Source organism: Pelmatolapia mariae, linkage group LG13 (assembly GCF_036321145.2).
Source record: "Pelmatolapia mariae isolate MD_Pm_ZW linkage group LG13, Pm_UMD_F_2, whole genome shotgun sequence".
Classification (NCBI taxonomy): Eukaryota; Metazoa; Chordata; class Actinopteri; order Cichliformes; family Cichlidae; genus Pelmatolapia; species Pelmatolapia mariae.
In genome coordinates, this window is record NC_086238.1 from 19892427 (window position 1) to 19910866 (window position 18440).

Below are 18440 nucleotides of genomic sequence, written 5' to 3' on the forward strand. Positions count from 1 at the left end.
ACATACTCATTTCTTAATTGAATATGAACTACGCCCTCAAAAAATTCTCTAAAGTCCTGTCAGTCTGCAAAGCTGACATTTATTATACCATCATAATGTGTTTAGGAACTTAGGAAGGTTTAGATTACTTTTTTTTTCTTCCGTGAGAGTGATTGGATCAAAAATGTGTAATATTCTTCACATTGTTCTGGTTTTTGTACCTATAGGAATATCTGAAATGATCTCTTAGTTTCATTCATAAGTAAGAAGGCGACATTCTCAGCAGCATTTCTTCTTTGTATTAATTGCTACTTTGATTGAGAAATGAACAGGGCTTCTCATCTATCTTTGCCCAAAAGTCACTTTGAAATGTAATATTCTGAAACTGATCAAAGCTCAATCCACTGATGAGAATCTGTGTTATAGTTAAAATGTTCAAATGAAGCTTTTAGTTGGCTAACTCAATCTATTAGATAGTCAAGAATAAAATGTTCTATTCTTCATACAATACTTGCCAAAACATCCCTCGAAATCTCCTGTTCTCTAAGTAAACACTAAAGCAAAGAAATGCAGTATTTATTAGGCAAGGCAAGGCAAGTTTATTTATATAGCACAATTCAACAACAAGGTGATTCAAAGTGATTTAAAATTGAAAAAGAAAAAGAAAAAAAAGGAAGGAACAGTAGATAAAATCAGTAGTTAAAAAGTAAGTTTTGAAATTTAAGCTTAAAAGTAAAACAGTGTGGATTTGGTGCTTTATTCAAATGCAGCTGAGAACAGGTGAGTCTTCAACCTGGATTTTTAGAATAGAATAGAATAGAATAGAATAGCCTTTATTGTCATTGTACAGGGTACAACGAAATTGGAGTGCCACTCCCTTGGTGCAAAATGCAATAATAAATATAAATGTAAAATATAAAAGGTACAATAAAACAAACGTAAGTACTCAACAAAAGTAAGTATGATATTTACAGGATAGCAGCATAATATAATGACAGTGACAGTATGGTATGGCTAAGCAGGTTCAATTGTTTTTGTGCTTATTTACAACGGTGATAGCTCTGGGAAAGAAGCTATCCCTGAATTTAAATAAACTGAGTGTTTCAGCTGATCTGAGGCTTTCTGGGAGTTTGTTCCAGATATATGGAGCATAAAAGCTGAATGCAGCTTCTCCGTGTCTGGTTCTGACTCTGGGAACTGATAAAAAACCGGATTCAGATGACCTGAGGGATCTGGAAGGTTCATACTGGGTCAGAATAGTCCAAAGCAGACACCTTAGATTATAGACAAAAATACAAATTTTGCAATATTTGCATGACTGTATACCATTAGAGGTCATGTGTATTGCAAAATGACATTTATTTTATACCAGAGTAACTGTAATCCTTAGTTTATTATCAAGTAGCAACCTCTGGGGCTGAAAAATAAAAACCAACATGGAAGTGCCAGAAACTGCAGTTCCTGGAGTGGCAACTGGAGGCTGACTCCAAACAGGGCTCTCCATGGACTGTCTTGTTAAAATGCTCAAGTTTAGCAGCATTAAAAATATGTTTACAGGCTGGCACAGAGAAAAGCATGCTCTCTACGGATAGTGTCTAAAGGCAGTTCATATAGGAGAGAGCAGTATGTAATGATTAATGAGATGAATTTAGAAATTCTGAACACTTTTTAATGAGCACTAAATCACTATGACTTTTTACTTTCCACAATAATTAGTTAACACAACAAAACACACCTTTCAGCTTTTTATGTATTTTAAAACCAGGTTTTGGAAATGTGTCTGTCTCTAAAGCAGTTTGGGTCCACTTCTATTGTTTAAATGTTCTATAGGCTAAATATGAATATGTGATATGACAGTCAACACAAAAAGCTTCAGACATTTTTTAGTGCATGTTTAAAGAATATTGCTCTTTTCTAGGAAAAAAATCCATTACCAGCATTGGTATTGCTACTATCGACATTTGGATCCACTCACCCACCTCTGCTTGAGTCATATGAGTCTCTGACCTGGACCGCATCATTGTGTTTGTGGTGTTGGTGTCTTCTGGGGAATCGTTTGACAGTTTAACAAATAACACGATTTGCTGTGACATTAACACCATCCAGAAATTTTTTTTCTTCAGTTTTGCCAAGTGGAAACCTAGCATTATTTATTCTGTTATGCAGCACTGTAGCAAATATATATGTCTGTGCCTTGCCCCCTAACATACTACAGATCCAGTCTGCTAACCAAGGTCTCATCCAGAGAGGGTCACTTCTGCCTCCTGAAAACCAACATGTCTGTGGTATAGTGATGAATTCTCTGCAGAGTCATCTATTTTAAAGCGAAAGTTTGCATTTTGGAAAAAAAAAATGAAAGAAAAAAAGCAGCGATAGCATTTCATTTACAAGCCAATCAGAAATGCATTTTTCTGTTATTTATGCAGAATTATTGTTGAAGCATTTTAAAGAACTACAGTATATAATATCTAAATGTAATGTTGCACATATTTATTTTTTGTTAATCATTTCCCTGTCAAAACAAATTAGCAATGCAACCCTTCTCTCATTGTTATTACAAATGCACCCCCTTGCATATTTGTTTTAGCCCAATACTTTCTGACACACCCTGATCCATCTTAATTGTCCACTCCATTTAAATATCATCTTGTGCCGTGTCCCAGTCATGATGGAAAGCCTGTTTGGGTTGCCAGCTGAGCTCTGGGTGGTGGTGAATGAGATTGCTATTATGCCGGCGGTGCCCCGTGGCTGCTGAGCGGTGATAGAAGGGCCTCTTTGGCCAGGCAGAGGGGAACCACTATTAGAACTGTTGACTGCTCAGTACTGTGGCATGTTGAGATAATAGAGGGAAGTACTTTTACTTTAGCAGCCACGCAATTAATGTGATCATACATATTCTGGCATATCCCCTCAATGACTTATTACTTGAGAACAAAGCAGTCTATTTGATCCTTGTTGGCACTGTGCTGTAGCCAAGTGAGAGATACATTCAGAAGGTATTTCATCTTCAAAAGGATTAGCTCCTAATGTGGAAACACTGCAGAACTCCTTGCTGCTGGGAACAACTGAATCATTTACAGCGAGGCAGCGCTTGGCAGAGATGAGCCCGATGTTGTAATCTGAAGTCATCTTAGAGTATTATGACTGCTCAGTTTTGTCTATTTTCATATTTCAGGCTCAGATGTACTTCTTTTCCTCCTTCCTTATTTGGGTATAGCTGTCAGAATTGGCGAGAAAGAGGAAATACTTTTGGCCTGTTTGCACTTTTAAGTTGGAACCAAACTGATAAAAGATGGGATGGGATGTAATGTTACCTAACGTGTTGGGAAGCCTGCAAATACTACAAACCTAGAAAACTAAATTACTTTACATATAAAGTGGGGAAGGTGAGCAGGAGATTCCAAGTAATATTAAACAAGGACAGTGACAGAATGTCAACTTATAGAAAAGTGCTAAGAAATAATGACTGTTAGCTAAATGCTAAAGTGTTCAAGCTAACATTTTCACAAAAAGTAAGAAATTACACCAGGTTGGAAGTCATTCTCCACGCTAATCATGACACAGGGTTGCTTATATGCAAGCTACAAGCTAGAGCTACTTTTCAGCTCAAACCTGCCCAAATCCTCAAATGCATGCGCTCATGGCTTGTGCCACCAAAAACAAATGATTTATTCTAATATTGTTTAAGTGTTTTAATAGATATGCAAAATTTAGCTAATTTACTGAAGTCAGTAAACATACTAGACATGTAAAATGATAGTTCCCATTTGAAATCCTTATGCATGAAAACATTTGTTGTAGAAAAGAATAGAAAAGGAAAGCTGTGACCCATATTTGGGATCCTGTTTGTATCCAAGGCTGATAGTTGACCTATGAAGTCTGGGAAGCATTGTTTCAGAGCAAATCCATGATGGACATAGAATGTCAAGCATGTGGAAACTTGCCAGCCTCTTCTGGAAATGGTGAATATTTACAGATGTGTCACAGAGATGTCAAAAGTTGCTATAGTCTTCAGTTCTGGTACGAAGCTTTAAAGTGTGGCTCAGGGCTGTGTCTCAGCAGGGAAGCTCCTCTGAGAATATCTGACTTGGGAAAACGGCAAGAAAGCTTTTGGAGGTGCTGAGGTATGCAGGAAGTGTAGTAAAGTGTTGTGTTTAAATGAGCAAGAGCAGTATGTTGAACTATATGTAATACTGACTTTTAGCCACATGCAAATGTTGAATCTCTATATTCTTTTATTTACATCATATCATATATCAATGACAGTAAAATTATAGAAGTCAAGAGCTCTGCTGGCTCACCTGAAATCCGAACAGTAGCTTTGACTTGGAACATGAATGGTTAGTTCAACCAGGTTGTGCTTTTGTTCTTGCTTATAAGATCTATCACTTAAATTGTGATGGTCTCTAACTGTAACTTAAAGATCAAAATAGGGTTATTTTCTGATGCAGTAATAATTCTGTTTCATTATTCTTCCTCAAGGGTCATCAGCTGAGGATTGTGACTGTTTTCTTGAGGCATGCAGCTTTAGTCTCAGCATTTTAGCATGGTATAATTATGTAGCCTACCATGCATATTAATGATCTCATTTACCAGAACCTTATCTTAAAATGAGTCAGATGGAAATGTTGAAAAGTAGGCCAAAGACAGTATTTTCTTGAAGTTAAAGTTACATTAATCACCTAATAAAATCTGTTAACTGACAAGCAGAGAATCATTGAGAAAGTAAAAACTTGTAAAAGTTTTGTTCTGGAAGGGAAAAAAGCACCAATTGTTAGCTAAGTGGTTGCGATAGCTGTCCCTAACGTATACCATGCACAAACCATAAACAGGTATGGCATCCATAGCAGGACATGGTGATGGATGTGCATCTAAACACTATTAGTTTATAAAAGTGCTACAAAGGTTGAATTTTTCCAGGACACATAGCACTACATATTTAGTGCTGTGTCCTTGTATGCGTATGTGTAACTGGGTCTGCATACCAGCATAAAAACATCATCCAAGAACTGAATAACAGTAAAACCAACATAATAACTTTGAGCTTGGAAAGCTCACCTTCATCCATCCTCTTCTTCCAATATAATTCAGGGTCACAGTTAGATTTTGGTCTATTCAAGCTAGCAAAGGGCAAAGGTGTGTGGTGCACGCTGAACAGGTTGCCAGTCTATCTGAAGGCTAACACAGACAGATAGCCAACCATTCACACCAACGGCCAATTTAGAATCCCCTAACATGTCATTGGGCTGTGAAAGGAAGCAGGAGCAACTAAACAGACACGGGATAATATTCGAATGGATTCAAACTCTTGCTACAAGGCGACAGCACTGACCCTGTGGTGTGGTGGAAAAGTCACTATCACCATGATCAAGGGAATAATCAATTCCCAAGGTTCTGTGGAGAAGCCAACACCACTTGGTTTATCACTTCTGGCTGACGTCCAGTGCTAACCTGAGAGTTTACAGTTATATAAACTCTGGGTTTCATAACCCGATGTACGTCAAAAAAAACCATGATATCAACACCATGACCCAAGGTATCATGGTAGATGGTGTGTCCAGATGCATAACCAAGATGTATTCTTGTACTTCCTGACCTTGATCTTGAAACGACTGTTGAATGACGAGTGTGCTTATTACACAATGACCCCATCCAGTCAGTTTGTGAGAACCTACGGTTAATGGAGTTCTGTCCTTTGTTAAATGCTTATAAACTTTACAGTTGTCTTTATGTTGCTTTAGTACGGTTGAATCACAGAGTCGTCACACCTGTGGCCAGAAACACTTGTTGGATAATGCTGCGCAACAAGGTTCAGTCAGTGAATATTTATTGAGCATATTCAATTATAAATGTCTCCGTTTAATAAGCACACCTCGTCTGCATAACTGAGTTACAAAAAAATCGGATCACATTTTATGACGACAAGGTCACTGCAAAGACATTCTTACCATTGTATCTGTTACGTAAAACTTTATGTTATACTAATATGTGACTGTCCATATCCAAGTCTTAGCATTATATCATAATTTATGTAAAACTATGTAGATGGTCAGTAGAAATAAAAGCATAAACATAAACAAGTGTGCAAAAATATAAAAGTCAGTAGAAGAATGTGAATGTGAGGGAGACTGGTAGAAAGATGGACATGCAAGGAGAAGTGATCTGTTTATCCAAACCAACAAACAGAGCAAATGAGTGGTAAAGGAGAGCATTCAGGCAGGGTAGAGACGGGTGTTGGGGTGATTAGTGATAGAAGGATAGTAGCAAGAGTGAAAAGGAAGATTTTAGTGAGACCTGCTGTGATGTGTTGTTTGGAGATGATGGCACTGACAAAAAGACAACAGTTTGATTTGATGTGTGTGAGTGACCAGAATGGACAAGATCGGAAACAAATTCACCAGAGAGACAACTTTATGTTGAGCAGTTTGGAGACAAAGTTAAAGAAGCAAGGCTGAGATGGTTTGTGTACTGGCAGTTTGTGTGGCAGGCACAAGTTGGAAACAAAATGCAAGACTTGGAAACAAGTTACAAACTAAAAGGTAGTTTTATTGTTGAGCTCTTACAAAATAAACATAAAGCAGGTCAGGAAAAAAAATCATTTACAGCTAGGAATCTTTCAGGAGAAAACATGAGCGGGGAGGTAGAATGTGACAAAGAGCTAAGAGAGCCTAAAATGACAATATATACAAACATAAGATAACAAGGAACAGGCAAAAGGTGGCAGAACTGCTGAGGCTAATGACGAGACAGAGAACTAGAACTAACCAAAGCACTGGTGACAAGAGACTGTCAAAATCATATAGAAAAAATAACTAACACTGACAAAGACATACAAGCTTGACACAGAACATGGACAAACATGGAGACAAGATTGAAAGGACAGAATTGGAATACAAAAGGGGGGAAAAACCCAACCCATCATCTAAAGCCGTCAGGGACCCAAAGGCACAGACAACAGGAGCATAGCCATAACAGCATAAACAAAAGGAGTTTAACCAAATCCTGTATAAAAAAGACAGAAGGAACCTAAAGATCATGAGAGCAAGAGCACAGAACTAAAGGCATGGAACTAAGTTAAAAGCAACTTGTATCAGTTAAGGGAATGAAGACCTATAAACATTAAGAAATAACAAATTCAAGGGGAAAATTTATTAGCAAAAGGTTAGCCATTTTAGGTTGATTTGAAGAAAATCCAAAGTGAGGAAAAAAAGGTACAGAAAGAAACTGAAAACTAACCAGACTCTGAGACCTAATCCTGGAGCTGCAAGACATGAAGGAAAACTGAACTGACACTATGACAAAGGAAAAAGGGAGACTGAGACAATGTATACACAGGACGTTGATTATGAGAAGTGGAGACAGCTGGGCAGGATGAGACACCGGTGAATGAAATCACAGAAGATGAGACACAGGAAGCAAAACTAAAGGCAACACACACAGAACAACAAACACACAAAACAAAGCAGGAAGAGTGATAACTAAACAGGGAAGACACTGACACATGAATAAACTTAATACAGGTGACCTGACACAGCAGGGAGGACTACAAAGGGAGGAATTAAACTCTTAAGTGACTGGGAACTAAGAACAAAAGCTAATACACTAGGAATACACAAAGCAGTGTCTCAAAAAACTTAAAAGACTACGCAAACTGACCCAGGACCATGACGTGCTTATCAAAAAAACAAAACTACAAAACCCCTAAGCAGCCCAAAAAGTCAAAACCTGGTTCTAGGACAGGTTTGGACACGTGCAGTGGAAGGATACTGGATATACTGGACAAAGAATGCTGAAGATGTTGCTCCCAGGCAGGAGGAAAAGGAAGGAGGATGACCACAGAGAAGATTGATGGATGTAGTGAAGGAGGACAGGCAGAGCATTGGTGTGGCAGAGGAGGACAAGGAGACGAGGTCAAATGGAAGCAGTGGTGACCCCTAAAGAGAGCAGCTGAAAGAAGAAGATTCAAGATTCTTCATTTGTCACATGCATAGTTATACAGATATAACACGTAGTGAAATGCGACCTGATACGCTCCTCGACTGTGCAAAAAAGAGAGACAGAACTTTATATACAGTGAATGAGTATATACAAAGAGGACATTATGTGCAGCAAGTGGGTGAGTTATATACATTATATAAATAAAGATAAAATAAAATAAAGCAATCTGGAAATTTACAGCTTGTGTACATTGTGTGGGTAGGGTGTTAAAGTGTCTTGTGCTGTTGTGAAGCCAGAAGGATCAGGATGATATGAGAATCTGGAAAGTCCTGAGGATCCCTGGAGAGACCCTGAACTTCCTCAGTTGTCGTAGGTGGTACAGGCACTGCCCAGCCTTTTTGGACTGGACCTGAATGTGGGCAGACCATGTCAGGTCTGAGGAGATGTGGACACCGAGATACTTGAAGGACTGCACCCTCTCCACTTGAGCTCCATTAGTGGCGATATCATCTGAATTTCAGGAGTGGGACCACTCCCCCTTCACCCCCCCCCCCCCCCCCCCCCATTTTCCCTCTCTTTTCCTCTCTCCCTTTCCTTCATTCTGCCCGGGCCGGGAGCCGTCGCCAGTCCCCTTCGAGGCCTTCCCCAAACCACAGCACCAGTTCATACTCCCTCATCGCCCATCGTTACCAAGGATGTGGTCCCAGCTAGTGAAATAATAATGGGCTTGTAGTCTCTGTGCTGACTCCTTCTGAAGTCCACTACCAGCTCAGCTCCTTGGTCTTGCCAACGTTCAGCTGGAGGTGGTTATGCTGGCACCAAGATGCCAGATTCTTCACTTCATCCATGTAGGCTGCCTTATCGTTGTTGGAGATGGCGCCCAACACCACTGTGTCATCAGCAAACTACACAATGGTATTGGAGCCATGGGTGCCCACGCAGTCTGAAGTGTAGAGGGAGTAGAGCAGTGATGAGAGGACACACCCCTGTGGCGCTCCCGTGCTGATGGTGATGCTGTCGGAGACGCACCTACCCATCCTCACCACCTGAGTTCTGCCGGTGAGGAAGTCCAACACCCATGCACACATGCACACAGACGGCTGTTGAGTCCTAGATCCCTCAGCATTGTGAACACTCTACCGAGCACTATTGTTCACAGAAATTCACAGAAGTGTGCAAAATGATGGATAAAGGATAATATAAAAATATCATTAAAATCACAAAATCCATTTCCTCCCAGTATAGATCTAAAACAGAAGGAACAATAGTCGCAGCTTGTTGTAAATAACAGCTTCCTGGTAGTATTTGTTATTTGCAGTGTCTTTGAGTTGAAGCTTTACCACCAAGTCTCTTTGGCACTCCCAAAGGCCCGCCCTGCTCTCACCTTCACTCTCACCCCCCCCCCCCCTCCCTCACCCCCCCCCCCCCCCCCTCGAACAAGCAAACACTGACATCTGTTTTTCCACTACCTCATTATAAAAAATGAAAAAGGAACATGTTTGGTCCCTTTGGCCAGTATTTTGGGAACTACACAAACACTTTGAACACACACAAAGCCCACAGTGAAACATTTGCTACTAGGCAACTGTGTACTCCTTGTACCTCTTTCAATTTTATTTAGCATGACAAGTGTTGTGTGGGTAGAACTGGAGTAATATCAGGAGGATTCAAAATCACAAGAAAATAAATGGAAACTGTGTTTACTGCACGAGCACGAGAGTTACTCACCTGGACAGGATGCAGACGTGTGGAGGAGAGTCTTTCTGCCTCACCTGGGTAACAGATGGTGGAGCTGAGGGCAGTGCAATTAGCCAGATGGAATAAACATTTTATCTCAAATAAAATAAGATTGCAATTGCTCCGTTCAAATTCTAACTGTTAAATATGTGTATGCGTGCTTTGCACAATTCTTAAAAACATGCAAAACTAATTTATTAGTATTTATTTTTCCCCCACACAATTTTAATGTCGGGGCGCTGACATCTTGAAAGATAAATTTCATTTTACCCATTGACTCAAAACACAAATTAAGTCAGCAACAACAGCAATAAACCACACTCAGATTTGTCTGTTCAATTCTTCCTCTAAACCAGGAATGTCAAACTCACTTTACAACAAGGGCCACACACAGCCCACTTTGATCTGATGTGGGCAGGACCAGTGAAACTCACCTACACATTTAATCCCCGAGATATTTTAATATAAGAATAAGAAGTGTAGTTTCAACAGTGAGTCTCGGTTTTTCTACATAATAAAGAAATGCTATTGTAGTAAATCAAATAAATCTGTCAGCATAACTCTTTAGGGATACATTATAAGCAGTAAAATTACAGAAATACATTACTTATTTAATATGATGTAGTCTGAATGGTCAATTGGAATTTCTGTATCAGCAAGATACAGAAATTCCTTCATATTTTATTAAAGCTATCCATTAGGCTGTCTTTGATGCCCAATTCTGGCCCACAGGCCTCATGTTTGACACCACTGATTTAAACTATCTGTTCCACCATTTGGCTTGGATGTGTAGTCTTTTTGTCTTCTGGTCATAGCTAACTCATAGCTAACCCACCTATTCAGTGTGAGTTCACAATATATAGAGAGCTGCTCATAACTAATTTGGCATGCCTTTAGTAAAGCCAGTTGGACAAAATGTTAAAATGTTTTAAAAAGCCCTTTTTTTTTTTTTTTTTTTTTTTTTTTGCTCTCTTGCTCTTGGCGAAGGCGGTCACACTTTTTTTTCCTCCTCCTCTCCTTTCCCTTAGCTTCCCTGCTTAGCCTCTTGTGTCCTTGTCTAGTCTCGTGTTTTTTGTATTACTTTTCCCTGGAACACTCTCTCACAGTCTGTTCTCTAAAATCTAAAAGAGGAATATGGATTTGATCAACTGGTCTCTCAATGCAATTGACACCTCTTCAACGAGAAGTCTGGGCTCGGGTGAGCCTGAGTGCTGAAGATATCTACCTATTCGGAACCATGATAACAGGGTTCTTGCTGATCGGAGCTGGCTTGGCCCTGGCTTATCGAAGAATTAAGGAAGCGGAACCGGCTGTTCAAACCCCCACAAGTCTGCCCGCTGGGATTGAAACGATGGGACGAGGCGTGAGTTTCTCGAAATGGGTCATTGAGCGCAGCATGGATGAGATCTTGGAGAACCGCACGGCTGCCGTGAATACTCAGAACAAGACCTCTGAGTGCAAACTGATTACATCTGGAGGGGCTCGCTCGGAATAACACCTCTGGGCGCAAATTGATCACATCTTGAGAAGCGCACTGCGGTCGTGAGTTCTCAGAACCTGCTCTTTGACCACAAGAATGACAACATCACGGAACGTAAGTTTGGATAACATCATAGGAAGCTCACGGCTCTCCAACGGGAGATTGAGAGACCAGTGTTGGACTGTTAGAACAGCTTTGAAATTCTTATGAGTTGTTTGCACTAAAGTAAAAATCATCATCATTTTATGCGGAGACCCCTTCGGCGCCAGCAGTGGGCTCAGGCTGGAGCTGAACAAAACACCCTGATAACGACTGTGTTGAGACTGTTCTTCCCATTCTATGCAAGGCCACCTGGGTTGGCTGGAAGACTGTTTACTTAGCCTGGCAGGGCGAAGGACACTGTCTCAGCTGAACTCTGGACACATACACACACACGCACACAGACATATATACACATGCAGATATACACTCATCCCCCCTCCCCCTCCAAACGCCTTCGACGCTTATTCCCTTCCGATGCTGATGGTGGATCATGGATCCCGGATGTACTGTCTACATTGGATGTCTCTTACCCTTTACCCACCCCTGTTGCTTGTCATGTGTTTCTTTGGTGTATTAAGAGTTTTTTTCCTGTGCTATGTGCAGAGGTGTTTTTTTTCTGTTCTCAAACTGATCTCCCTGTTGGAGCTCAGTCTGGGGGGAGTTATTTTTTTCTCCTTATCTTTCCTCATGTTGTGCTTTTCCATGTTATACCCCTCTGACCTGTCTTCCCCATGTGATGTTTGTGTAATGTATGTATGGTCAGATGGGTAAGACGGCGCTGGCACGGCTGGCAGCCTTAACCCAATTTCCCTCGGGATGAATAAAGTATAATCAATCAATCAATCAATCAATCAATCAATCAATCAATCAATCAATCAATCAATCAATCAATCAATCAATCAATCAATCAATATTTGACTGTTTCCTCCATTTCAACTTATCATTCCACTCAGTTAATTATGTAACACATCTATCATCTACTTTTCCTTTATTTTTCTGTTTAAAAACACAATTGTGCATTTGATGATGCATTTATGTGTTCTGTTCTCTTGGTGATCTTTTTGGCATATCTGGCTGTTTACTTACTATCACACTTTTAATTAGTATTTTCATCATCAAGAAAAATCTTACATAATAAATTCAATTCAATTTTATTTATATAGCTCCAAATTCCAACAGCAGTCACCTCAAGGCATTTTATAATGCAAGTTAAAAACCCTGTAATAAACAACATAGAGCTCAGATGACAACAATCAGAAGACCCCTTATGAGAAGCACTTGGTGACAGTGGAAAGGAAAAAGGCCCGTTTTATAAGGAAGAAACCTCCGGCAGAACCAGGCTCAGGGAGGGGCAGCCATCTGCCACGACCGGTTTGGGTGAGCGGAGGGTGACAGGACAAAAGACATGCTGTAGAAAAGAGCCAGAGATCAATAATAACTAAGAATCAAATGCAGATTGCTGTAGAAACACACAGACAGTGAAAAAAGGTGGGTGAAGAAAAAACACTCAGCAGCCCACAGCAGCTTAGACCTTATTGCAACATAATTAAGGAAGGGTTCGCGGTCATATACGCTTTTTCAAAAAGGAAAGTTTTCATCCTAATCTTTAAAGTAGAGAGCTCTAATAAGTATTTTGCAAAGTTATCTGTATGTCAATAGCACTATATGCATGACGATTTGTATTGTGCACAAATGTATCACTTTACCAGTGTGTCTGTGTGTGTGTGGTTGAGGAAGCGCTTAGGCATTAAAGACAGGGAGAGGGAAGAAATGCATATTCATCAGGCCTCGCAGACAAAAACAGTGTTGGGGCACAATCCCTGCAACGAGTGCAGGTTAAATAACTGCAGCTAACTCAATATGTTACAGCGGGACAAACATTTATGAACTTCGCCCATAGACTTGCCTCATGGTTACGCATCACAGGAAGAGAGAAGGGAAGCAGTTATTCCTGCATACATTTGCATTTGGTTGGGGGCTGGTGTTCAAGCCCACCCTACCGTTTCATTTTACCTCCATCTTGAACACTTAATTACTTCAGCTGGCTAATCTTTTACTTAATAAAGATCTGGTAAATAGGCTCTGTCTTAGGATCGGTGCGTCATGATTTTTTTGGTGCACTTTGCCAAGTTAATACCGTGTGACTGGCAGGAAAGTGTTGCATTTGTGCTATGTTATGCTGCAGCTGTGTTGCAGTCATTAACACAAAGCTCATGCACTTTCCTGCCTATTAACCTGTTGTACATAAGGGCTATTTTCCAATACGTTTCCACATGTCAACTTACTGATTTTAACCACTAGATGGCATTCCTGTATTGAGAGCAGGAAACAGCCTCAGTCTGAAACCGGAGGCAGGGCTGCATGAAATCAGACCTCTCGGTTCATGCTGTTGACACTTAAAGCCACTACCAACTATGTTATGTCATGCATTAACATAACTGTCTGTTTTCATATCGTAGGTGAACGGAGTAGCCATTTCTGTCGCTATTCCCAACTCCCAATGTTTCTTTTATCCAGGATTTTGATTTCTGTCACACCGAAAGGGAACCCAGAGGACCCCTCTGAATGCTTCTCCATTTTAGAAGTCACATTTGCACATTTGGACCATATGCTTAGAGCCTTTCCAAGTCAAGTGCACATTTGCAGGCTGAGATTCCCAGAGCTCATCTGGTGAAAACAAATGAAACTGGTGACAGATTGATTTTCTGGAGCATACAGTCAGTGCACTGAATTCCTACTGAGGGAATGTAGAGTTTAAAATGAGAAATTGTACTCAAGCACAGCCAGGATTTGAATCCCCTGCCACGCAAGGAAAATTAAGACCATAAACCATACCTCATAGATAAATATGCACATGTTGGAGACTGTAGAAAAGTGAAACAGCATAGGGTAGGGTTGTGGAACTGACAAAAGAAATTAACAGATTTTATGTTGGCTAAAATGCTTAAGATGTGGGTTAAGCTAGAGCAGTGTGCAGCACATGGCTGATGCGCAATCCCAGAGCAGCTTGGCTAATTGTGGTTGGCGAATGATGGTTACGGAAAAGAGAAATTCTTGCTTAGGGAAAGCGGGGGAAACAAAGTCATTAAAGATGAGAAAGAAAAAGTGTTGTAAAAAATAAACACAAACTTTCACGTATGATGAAAAGTTACGATTTGGATAAGAAGTGAGCAAAAACATGAAACACCAACAGAACAATAGATAAGAGATGCAGTTTAAAAACAACGATGCTGTCACAACTTTTCCATGCTTCTTTTTCACATTGTCACAGCTACAATTACATATATTTTATATATATATTTTTACATATTTTTTTAGTCACCCTGAGTTGTGTTTGAAAAAGTTTTTTTTTAAAGTCAGACAGGGTTTGCTAAAACCAACAATCAACCACCAACAAATTAATGAAAGAGAAAACAAAAACACTATATTAATTAAAAAAATAAAGTAAAAATCAAATAATAAAAAGAATTAAATTATAAAATAATAAATAATAACAAAATAATAATAAAATATAATAATAATCACATAAAACAGAAAAAGAACAAAAAATAAAATCCCTTTTTTATTTCTTATCTGATTATTGTAATTACTTATAAATTGTTTAAATTAATAAAATTATTTAAGGACCAAAAGCCGATATGAAATCCACAGTACTAACAGTAATAACCAGCTGCCCACCACTATATTAAGATGCCACCAATTTATATTTATTTGTTACTTTGTGGCATGAAAGTAGCCACATTTAAACATGTAACAACAGAAAATATAACCATATGTATTTTCTTTCATTTAAGTCAACTTCTCTTTACATTTTAATTAAAAAAAAAGAGAAGACGGGTGGGTACCTGACATTGTACTGTATATTTTCCATTGCAGTTTTCATTCTCTTTGCAAAGTTTGTCAAGTGAATCTACCGTTTACAGGATCAAAAATCCCTTTTGACCTATAGCGGCAGTGAACACTGGTTATTGGCAGCTGTGTGGGATTTAACAGACCCAGAACAAACACCTACTGTAGCATAATCTACTTGTTGCAATCCTCTCTCTCCATCCTCACTGGTCCTTGGCCCACCATGCCGTCCCCAGCTGTTCTGTCCTCTCTCTCCACTAAAGAAGGGAGAAGGAAGGGGCTGGAGGGGAGGGCAGGGTGCTGGCTGGTTCTAGCCCTCCCTCCCTGTCTGCCTGGCTGTTGTACGAGCCTTGATGTTACATACTGCAACGGCAGCCTCTTAGGCCCTCATAATCCACCGGATTGTTGCATTAAAACCGTCACATGATGCTTTGCTCCCTTGCAGTTATGCTGCGTTGCGTCATCATTAAAGGAAGCTATAAATAACAAGGAGAGACTGCGGGGGTGGGAGGGGAGATACGGGGGAGGGTTGTCAAATACGTAGAACAACACAGATTGGCAGCTTTTGGCTCCCTCCAAAGCTAGAGCGCAGCTTTGAGTTAGAGAGCGCAGTAATATTCACACTTACCTGACTTAGGCATTGTGATGGCACACATCACAATTCCAACAAAGGATTTGATGCATAAAGAAATTCAGCAGCGCAGCAGGGGCCAATACTTGTGTCGAGAAAACAAGTTAAAGGGAATATTCAGACATGTCACTCACCGAGATGTCAAAGTCCTTTTTTCTATTCTTTTCTTTCTTTCTTTTTAGAACAAGAAGCTAGCTCATAGTGTCACATCACAGACTGAAATTCAGGTGTGGATGTGTTGACAGTAAGCCACTGTGAAATAGCAGAATGGGGTTGAGCTCAGTAAAATAGGTTGGGGTTTTTGTTCATTACTTTTATGTACTTAGAGGGGGATGTAAGTCTTCAGAGGTCTTTTTGGGGAAGCTGAGCGATAGCTATTGGCTGGAAGGCATCCTCTGTATAGGGAGACATATGCTGAGGCAAAACACAGCTATGACAAGCAAGTAAACCAATAGAGCTGTTTTTGTTTTCCTATGTTTGGAGGCCCTATGCACTGCATTATCACACATCATATCCTGTGCCCGCCAGGCAAACAACTACAGTACAAGTCTGTGTAAGTGTATCAGGCTGGTTCTTCCAAGGGAATAATGTAAGATGACACAGCAGCAATGCTTAACATGCGTATATGTCACTATATGCACACTTGGAGCACCAACATTATGTATTATATAACCTTGGGATTAAGTAATAAATACATTATTACTGAAAGACAAATGAATAACACTGATTATCCCTTCATCCTGGCACCTGTTAGTGGGTGGGATATATTAGGGAGCAAGTGAACATTTTGTCCCCAAAGTTGATGTGTTACAAGCAGGAAAAATGGGCATGAGGATTTGAGCGAGTTTGACAAACGCAAAAGCTCACTGATGCATGGGGGGAGCAAAGGCTGGCCTGTGTGGTCATGTCCAACAGATGAGCTATTGCAGGTTAAATTGACAAAAAAAAGTTCATGCTGGTTTTGACAGAGAGCTGTCAGAATACACAGTGCATCACAGTTTGTTGTGCATGGGGCTGCATAGCTGCAGACCAGTCAGAATGCCCACTCTGACTCCTGTCCACTGCCAAAAGTGCCAACAATGAGCACATGAGCAGAAGAACTGGACCACAGAGCAGAGGAAGAAGGTGGCCAGGTCTGATGACTCATGCTTTCTTTTACATCACGTGGATGGCCATGTGAAAGTGCATTGCTTATCTGGAGAACACCTGGTACCAGCAGGATGCACGATAGGAAGAGGGCAAGCCAGTGGACGCAGTGTGATGCTTTGTGCAATGTTCTGAAACCTTGGGTCCTGCTATCTATGTGGATGCCATTTAATTATCAGTTATTATTCATCTCTGGGTCTCTTACACAGTTTGTCTTTGTCCTGTGTTAATCCCCTAAACCCAAATGTTCACGTCAGATGTCTGCCCCTTCCTGAGCGTGATTTTGCTGGAGATTTCTTCTTGTTAAAAGGGAGTTTTTCCTTCCCACTGTCTCCAAATCACTTGTTCATAGGGGATTATATGACTGTTGGGGTTTTCTGTTTTCTTTGTGTTATTATAGGGTCTTCACCTTACATATATAAAGTGCCTTGAGGCAATTAAGTTGTTACGATTTGGCACCATAAAAATAAAATGGAATTGAATGTTACTTTGACAAGTATCTCCTACCTTTTACCTACAGTAAAAGGAAACCAACACAATATTAGGCAGGTGGTCATTTGTTGTGCCTAACCGGTGTAGCGTAGTAACTGCTCAGTTCAACAGTGTTGCTTTTTAGCCTGTTTTGCATTGTTTTGGTTTTCTGTTAAAGAGGAATGGTGGAGACAGAAATAAGGCTACATAAACAGTGAATGTGAGTCTGGCCTGCTTTCATGAACAGAAACAAAGTAATTGAAATTTCTGTCTCAAAAAGAATAGAAAAAAAAAACGTATGGAAAAAAAAGTTACACGATAGTGAGACTGAGGCTAAATGTGAGAACTTTACCAGTTTTCTCAAGTAACAATGAAACAAATGTAATATTACATGTTGTAAAGGCCTCAATGCTCCTTTAGTTCTAAAGTTGTCTTTATGTCCAAGTGGCTGCATTCATGCAGAGCTTCGGCTTGTTCTTAAGTTATCTGCTAGCCTTTCTCCTGTAAGTCCAGAGTATTCTTATCACATTGAAGCTGTCCTCTTGTATGCACAGAGTAAAAATTAAGCAATCATCAACCCAGAGAGACGTAAAGAGATCAAATCAAACAATCTGAGCTTGCAAAGAGCACAGCTGCTGTTATTGAGGACAAACAAATGAGACAGATAGGATCCATCAGGAACATGATGAATCCTTAAACACATACTTAATAAAAGACCACAAAGTGATAATCAGGCAGTCTGTGTTAAGCTTCTATGGGTTTTTTTTTTTTTCATTTTTGCTGATATGAGCAAGTCATAGGTGACTCATAGCAAGTGTTGGTGATAGCATGATAAGAACTAGTACTTCATAGAAGTAGCGAAAACACACATTAGTGATGGTACATTTCTTTAGGTGTCCCAGTAAGACAGTATGACATTAACAACACAATAAAGGGTTAAATGTGATTGGTTGATCATTCATTTCTTATGAACCTGTGATTTCTGTCCTCTCTTTCTCCAATATGAAAATGCCCAGTGTAAAGATTCTCTACAGAATGCATAAAAAATATTGTAAAACAGATCGTCTACAGTAACAGGAAGAAAACAGTGAAGAGTAAAAATACATAGGCACAGAATAAGCAGCAATTTAATGGAGTTAAATGTTAACAAAATGATTCACACAGTCA